This window comes from Cupressus sempervirens, chromosome 7 (assembly GCF_028749045.1).
Source record: "Cupressus sempervirens isolate cs-2001-9-10 chromosome 7, ASM2874904v1, whole genome shotgun sequence".
Classification (NCBI taxonomy): domain Eukaryota; kingdom Viridiplantae; phylum Streptophyta; class Pinopsida; order Cupressales; family Cupressaceae; genus Cupressus; species Cupressus sempervirens.
In genome coordinates this window covers 308,452,074-308,459,973 of record NC_143124.1, presented here as the reverse complement: position 1 = coordinate 308,459,973, position 7,900 = coordinate 308,452,074, and positions in this window count along the sequence as shown.

Below are 7,900 nucleotides of genomic sequence, written 5' to 3'. Positions count from 1 at the left end.
TGATTATGTGTGGAACATTCTGATAAAGGATCATAAATTCATCTTGTTGAGTTGCAAAAATTACAATTAGAAGAGAGCTTGACATTAATCATAATAGAAAAAAATTTAATGTGTAAGTTTGGATCATTAGTTATATTTCTTTTACACTTAGAATTTTTTTTGACCATTGGGAATATTGTATAGGAATAAGTGAAATCTATTACAAGATAGATTAGTGAGTATATAAAATAGTTGGGAGAAAATATTGAAGATAGTCTAGATGAATATTTTGAAGAATTCAAACTGAATATGAGAATGAGATTGAGGATCCAACATCATTAGCTATGAATCATTATAATGATATATGTTTCTAGTTAATACAACTAACACATTTCTATAGATAGTTAAGCTAACAAAAGTCTAGCATAAACCTTTGGCTATGAAATTGATAGAAACAATGTGAGTGTTGCAATTACTACACTACCTAATGAGGAATTTGATGTAGATTTCGATCCATTTAGAAAGTTTGAAGAATCCAAACCAAGAATAACTATTGATATCAAGATTTCTTCTATTGATAAGAAGATAAATAAGATGATTAAAGACTTAGAAGGAAAACTAGGCACTCATCTAAAAGGAAAAGAATCTTTGATGCTGACACAAGGTCTTGGAGAAGAATAAAAAGTGAAAGTGTTGTTGAGGAAGAGGAAGAGAATGCAGAGAAAGAGGGAAAAGCCCTAGCATTGGTCACCCCACCTATGAAGAAGGAAAAAGTAGTGAAGGCCACTAAGCCTTAGGTGAGGAAGGTTGCAAAGAAGATGAATTCCAAGATACTCTCTCCTCCTACACCACAAAGACGAAGGACTAGGGCAACAATAATAGAAAGTGCTAAGCCACTAGTTAAGAAAGGAGTGGTAAAGACTACAAAACCAACTAGCACAAGTGTAGAGAAGAGAAAAGTGCTATACACTATGGTCCAAATGAAGAGAAGAAGGCTAGTGAAGTTGAAAGATATTGAGGAGAAAAATGTAGAGAGGACCAAGTCTAATGAACTTGGTCATCACTATGTTATTGTGCATACCAAGTCAAGAAATATATATGAGGTGTGGCAACTTCAGAAATTTTGTAGGAATATCAAGATTTAGATTTGTAAAATATGAGACATTGAGTAATGCTAATAAATCCAAGGTAGAGGAGGATATGATAAATATGGTGGCTAACAATAAGTTTACACCTATAGAATTGGAAAAGAAGATTCCAATTGATTTGTTTGGTAGACTTGATAGAAAGTGGCAGTAGGAATCAAAAGTTGAGAAGCAAATTAGAGAAGGCACATTGTCCAATAGTATGCCTAAATTGAAAAATAAGAAAAAGACAAAACTTTTAGAGAAGGATAGGAACTAATTTGTTCTTGGATTCAAAAGATCCATGATTTTACAGAATAAGATTGAGGTTGTTGTATGAAAATGAATTGTTATGGAAGGGTATTTTCAAATTGACTACAAAATGAGTTGAATAGGAGAAGTGGACATAGTAAGTATTGAGGATGATCAAAGTGATGAATAAAGTTTAGGCATGCTGAGAACATAGGGTAATGTATCACCCATTCATGATACTACACTTAACACTCTTATATTATAACAAATAAAAGACTATTTTAAGGAAGGAGAATTACAAGTACAAGTTGTTGACAAAAAAATGAAGAGCTCAAAAGATAAGGAACTAGAAAAGGAAAAAAATGAAGAAGTATCTACTATAGGTCAAATAGGACCATGTGTCTTAGGACCTCAAGATGAGGGAGACAAGGAGACTAGATAGAAAGAAGAAGAAACATAGAAAGGGAATATAGTGTTGAGTTCTACCATTGGTGTTCCAAGTATTGAAGTACAAGAAAGAAAAAGTGGTGATACACCATCTCCTACTCTTACTCTAGTAGTTTCAAGCAAAAAAAACTCCAAAGAAAAGTATAGGAATGAAGAAACATGATAGTTCTCTAGATAATATTGTTACTTTAGATGAAATTATTGAAATAACAAAATGAAATTTGAGAAATCTCACTTTTGAATGAAGTGTCATCTTATAAGATATCTTAGCAAGGAAGAAAGGACAAGATGAGTTGAAAAGAGAACCACAATAGAAATAGGTTTTGCATGATATCAAAGACATATTTGTTGATTCTTTTGATATTAGGAAAATTTATGGAAATGCCCCTATCATATCTCAATTAGTGAAAATTCTTAAAAAGGTAAATTTACTGATGATATTGAGGAAAATGAAAAACTTATAGCCTATTCAAAGAAAAAGTATAAAAAGAGAGTATTGCAGAAAGTTTCTACTACCATTATAGTAAGAAAAGTAGAGTTGTAGGAACTTGTATAGAAATTAGAAGAACTTGTAATGTAAGTAAAAGATTTGTACAATATACTTTGTGATGTGCCAATATTTAGAAATGAATTTTGGGTACACATTCAAAGGATTCAATTTGACATGAAGATATTAGGAAATACTATATCCGAGTCTACTAAATCAAGCTTAATGTATTATAACAAAATTTTAATTGCACAAGGGAGGTTGGTTCAGATAAAAACAAAAAATAAAAAAATGCAAACCAAATTGATCTCCATAAGTCAATGTTGGTATCTCATTCAGAGTTATGGAAAAGGATCTGGATCAATGAGATATTAATCTTTCAATTGCTGACAACTTAATTGATTTAGCAAGGAATCTAGAATTGAAGATTCGTGTTTTGGAATCAATGTGTAGTAAATTGGATTATGCTCTTGACATGATCAATAAAATACATAAACCCTTCATTCATAAATATGGTTTGATTCCACATACTCAGCCACAACAAAAAACACCCCAACAGTAGACATAAGTGTCAAAAACAAGGGGTAATTATAAGATATATGATTGATATATACAAGGGGGGAAAAATGAAATAAAATGATCAAGGGGGATAGAATGGAAAAGATAAAAAAATTCTGAATTCAAAGTGACAAAAGGAAGACATGGGATGACAAAGCTACAATTAGACTCTAAAGTATGTATTGTATATTGTATTGTAATTGCAAGTTTTGAAGTTCTATAAGAACTAAGTTATAGGCTCAAGGGAAGTATTATTATTTTTGTATTGTAAAGATGAAATCATGAAAACCTATTTTTTCAACTAATGTCAAAGGTGGATCTTTTTGGTATGTCTAAGTCTTGTTATCTATTAGTTTCAAACATGTAGTCATATATATATATATGGTAGCATTAGTCTATCATCACTACAACTAACCTACTCTATATAGGCCAAGTCATGTAAAGACTTAGAAATAATCATGTATATATCAAGCTCTATAGGAGTCAAGAAAGTCTTTGGTTGCTAAGTAACTTCAGTACAAGTTGAGTTTTACTGAATGCCAAGAAAATAAGAGCACATAAATGGCAAGTTATACAAAATGAGCCAAGTATAGTTAAGGCTGAGCAATAGAAGGAAGAACAATTATGACCAATCATCATACACAATGAGTGCCAAGTAATAGAGAGAGAGAAAAAATGTTTGGAATGATACAAAATTTGAGGTAAACCATTTTCAGCTAACTTGAACAAAAATTTAATAATCATGGACTTTTTTACATACGAGGTTATGCATTCTAAAATGGATCATAGATCCCTAGAAGGAGAGAAAAGCTAATTAGATGAGAGGAGAAAAAGAAAGTATCTAGAAGACTCTACAAATCTCAAGTTAAATAGGTAGATCCAAACCTTATTTTCTGAGATATAGATGATACAATGTGGATGAGAATGTAAAATATACTAAGTATCATGTGAAGGAGTTAAGTATTGGATGATGCATACAAAAGTTGTGAAGAATAGAGTTAACAACCTAATGAAGTAGTGAATGACAAAGTAAAGATATATAAGATTGGATATTAGGTCAAAGATTGGAAAGAGGAGATCCATGATTAGTAATTATAAGTTCAGATTATAGGAATAAGTACTAAATCAATTTTAATATATTGAATTACAAAAAAATTCTTAACAAATTTATTTTAACAAACCTTTGTAAATCTCCTAAAAATTTATTACTTCATTGTAATTATAAAATCCTTTAATCAAGGTAGGACCTAATGGTCTCAAAATATTTTAATAGAGAAGACCCCTCACAGGGTAGATCATCAAATGTGATCAAAATTGTAACCATAATAGGTCAAATTTGCTACTACAATAATGAGGATGTGTGAGTGTCATCCCCACCCTAGTTTTACCTTCACCTTGTAGGGTTTCTAAGTTACTAGATATTTTGTATTATGTGTTTATATTTCATGGATGTGATGCATAGTTAAATTTATTTCAGCATTTGATATTTCAAGTTACATTATGCATAAGCTAGATATGAGGTGATTAATATGGTTTATATAGTAATATTATTTTGAAGCACAAATTTTTTATAGATCCCAATTCTCTCATCCCCCTCTTAGTATCTTAGTTTTCCAATTGAACTTTTGACAACATTGTAATTAATTAATTAGGTGAATGTGATACAAGTGGTAGTGCAATAGGAGTTGTATTGAGTCAAGAAGGTAAACTTGTCACTTTATTTAGTGAAAAATTAAATGATGCTAAAAGGAAGTATTATGCGTATGATCAAGAGTTTTATGTTATTATTAAAGTATTGAAGAAGTGGAGACATTATTTGATTCCTCAGGAGTTTGTGTTGTCTCTTGATCATAAAGCTCTACAGTACTTGGGAAGTCAACATAAGTTGAATTAGAGACATATGAAGTCGGTTGAGTACTTGCAAAGTTTCACATTTGTGATTAAGCATAAGAGTGGAGTCACTAACTGAGTTTTTGATGCATTAAGTAGAAGACATTCTTTTTTGACTCGGATGAAGATTGAAGTTCTTGATTTTGATGGAATAAATGAGCTGTATGATACTAATCATGATTTTTCTGAGATGTGGAAAGAGTGTAAAACACATTGTTAGACAAAACAACCAAGTAAGTTTGATTAATATTTTACTCAAGAAGGTATGTTATTTAAGAGAATTCAGTTTTGAATTCATGAGAGTTCTATGAGGTTCAATTTTCTTAAGAAGAAATATAGTGGTGGATTGGCTAGACATTTTGGAATTAATAAGACATTAAGTTTGCTAAAGGATAAGTATTATTGGCCACAAATGTGCAAGGATGTTCAAAAGTTTTCTAAAGAGTTGTGGATTTTGTCAATTTGAAAAAGGGGCAAGTCAAAATATTAGTTTGTATATATCTATTTTTATTTCTGAGAAATTGTGAAGTGACATTAGTATGGATTTTGTTCTTAGATTGCTAAGACAACGAATGGGTATGATTCTATATTTGTTATTTTCAATAGATATTCTAAAATGGATCATTTCATAACATGTAAGAAGACATCAAATGCTAAACATGTTGTTGAGATTTTATTCAAAGAGATTGTTAGGTTGTATGGATTACCAAGAAGTATTATTTCTTACAAAGATAGTATGTTTGTTGGTTACTTTTGGAGGACTATGTGCAAGAAGATGGGTACTATGTTGAAGTTTAGTTCTACATTCCATCCATAGAAAGATGGATAGATACAGGTTGTCAATAGAAGCTTGGGTAATTTGTTGAGATGTTTAGTTGGAGCTAAGCCAATTAATTGGGAGCTAGAATTGGTACAAGATGAGTTTGCATATAAAAATTCTATGAATAGAAGTATAGGGAAAAAACCTTTTTGTGATTGTTACTAGAATGTAGCTTAAAAGGATATCATATTTAAGGGATGTTTCTAGTGAAGAGAAGAAAAATGATGTAGGGGAAGAGTTTTCTTATTTTATGAACTCTTTGTATGAGGTAGTGAAGTTAAGGTTGGAACAAAGTAACTTGAAGTATAAGGAGAATGCTAGTAAGTCTAGAAGACATCACGATTTTGAGATTGGTGATGAGGTGATGGTTCATCTAAAGAAAGGGAGATTACCTATTGGAACATAAAATAAGTTGAAGATGAAAAAGTTTGGGCCTTGTAAGATCTTGATAAATTTTGATACTAGTAATGCTTATGAAGTTGAGTTGCTTGATGACATGGATATATCTCCTACATTCAATATTGCTGATTTGTATAAATATCATGAGTTAGATGATGAATTTTCTATATTAGATAATTATCCTAAGAAGGAGATTAAAGAGGTTGAATAGATATTGGATTAGAAATTTGGTAAGAGCACAAGAGGAAAAGATTATTATGAATACTTGGTGAAATGGAAATATAAGCTAGTTGAAGATGTTACATGGATTTTTAAATCTAAGTTGGATTCAAATTAGGTTGCAACATCTCAATGATTCAGGAGAATCATTTCTTTTAACCCTAGTTATCTAATGTAGGAGCATCCTAGGTTGCATTTCTATCCCACATGTTTGCCTTGTTCCTTAGTTGTTGCCAAGTTGCAATGCCTTACATTGCCAAGTAACTAAGGATGCTGAGTTCCTAAGGATGCCAAGTTAATAATGGTTTCCAAGCTTAAAATGATTTCCGAGTTTGTAATGGTTGCTAAGATCTTGCTATTTTTGGAGTTTATAACTTTTGTTGAGTTTGTAATGGTTACTAATTTCCTAGTGTTTTCCAAATTTGTAATGGTTGTTGAGTTCCTAGTGTTTTTTGAGTTCATAATGTTTTTTGAGCTCCTGGTGGTTGTCAAGTTCATAATGGTTGCCAAGTTTTTGGTATTTAATGAGTTCTCAATGTTTGTTGATTTCATATATGAACTAAGCATTGTTGAGTTCCAATATTTTTTTGGGTCTTCTTTGCCTGAGTTTTCTATCTTTGATTCTAATTTGGGATGACCATGCTTATTTAATTGCCTTATGTTTATTTGTTGAGAGTCAAGTTGTGTCTTAGTTTGCATTTAATATAAGGGTTTATTTAGTTGGAAATTTGTAATAGGCCAACTTGTGTCTATGCAAGTCTTTAAAGGGATCTTGGGTAGAGTCTTAGAGAGGAAAGTAGATTAGGAAGAGAAGAAGTAAAGTTGAAATTTGAATTGTAATGTTGGTCATAACCCAGAAGGTCTTACAACTAGGTATGTATGTTGAGGATTTGATGAATCAAAGAAGAAGATTGGCTCTTCTATCTCCTTTGGTTGATGTTTTTTTTGTTGTTTACCACCATGCTTACTATTGTGGGTGGCTTTGATAGCTAAGTGTACCTTTGGCCCTAGTTATCTTATGTCCTCCCCATGGCATCTATGGAGAGAATAGTGCAAAAGAATCACTTACATTTTGGGTGTCGATCATTAGTAAAATTGTCTATATTGACTAAGCATTGCAATATGGACCAAGTACCTTGAACATCTAAAATGATGTGAAGGCCAAGTTATATGGAATTGACTAAGATGTATAATGGAGACCAAGTTCAAAAAGGTTAGTAACAACCAAGACAATTGGATTCCACATAATAGAGAAGAAAACATTAATGGAGACCCTAACTTGAATGAATAGAGCTATATATTGAGAATTGGAAGACATTTTATACACCTTGCATTCACATTTCAAGAGAATAGAGAGATTTGGGAAATTTTCAAAGCAATTTCAAGGAAACTAGAAGAAAATTAGCAGTGGGGGATATATTCAGTATTGATCTTCAGTTGTGCTAAGTTGTTCAAAAAGAAAATAGTTCAAAACCCTAAACATGAGTAAATGACATCTTCATCATTTGTAGCAAAGAATCAAGGAGTAGAGGTAAGAAATATTCAATTGGTGAAGAGTGATACTTGTCCTCCACCTAAGTTTTGTACTATTCTTGAAATTGGCATGAAAGGAGATTCAAAGGGTGACTTATCTTTGATACCACTTAAAGTCATTATGATTCATGATGTGAGGAGTTGTTACATGCACAAAATTGGTGAAGTTGAAGATTATAAGATTTGTGCCCT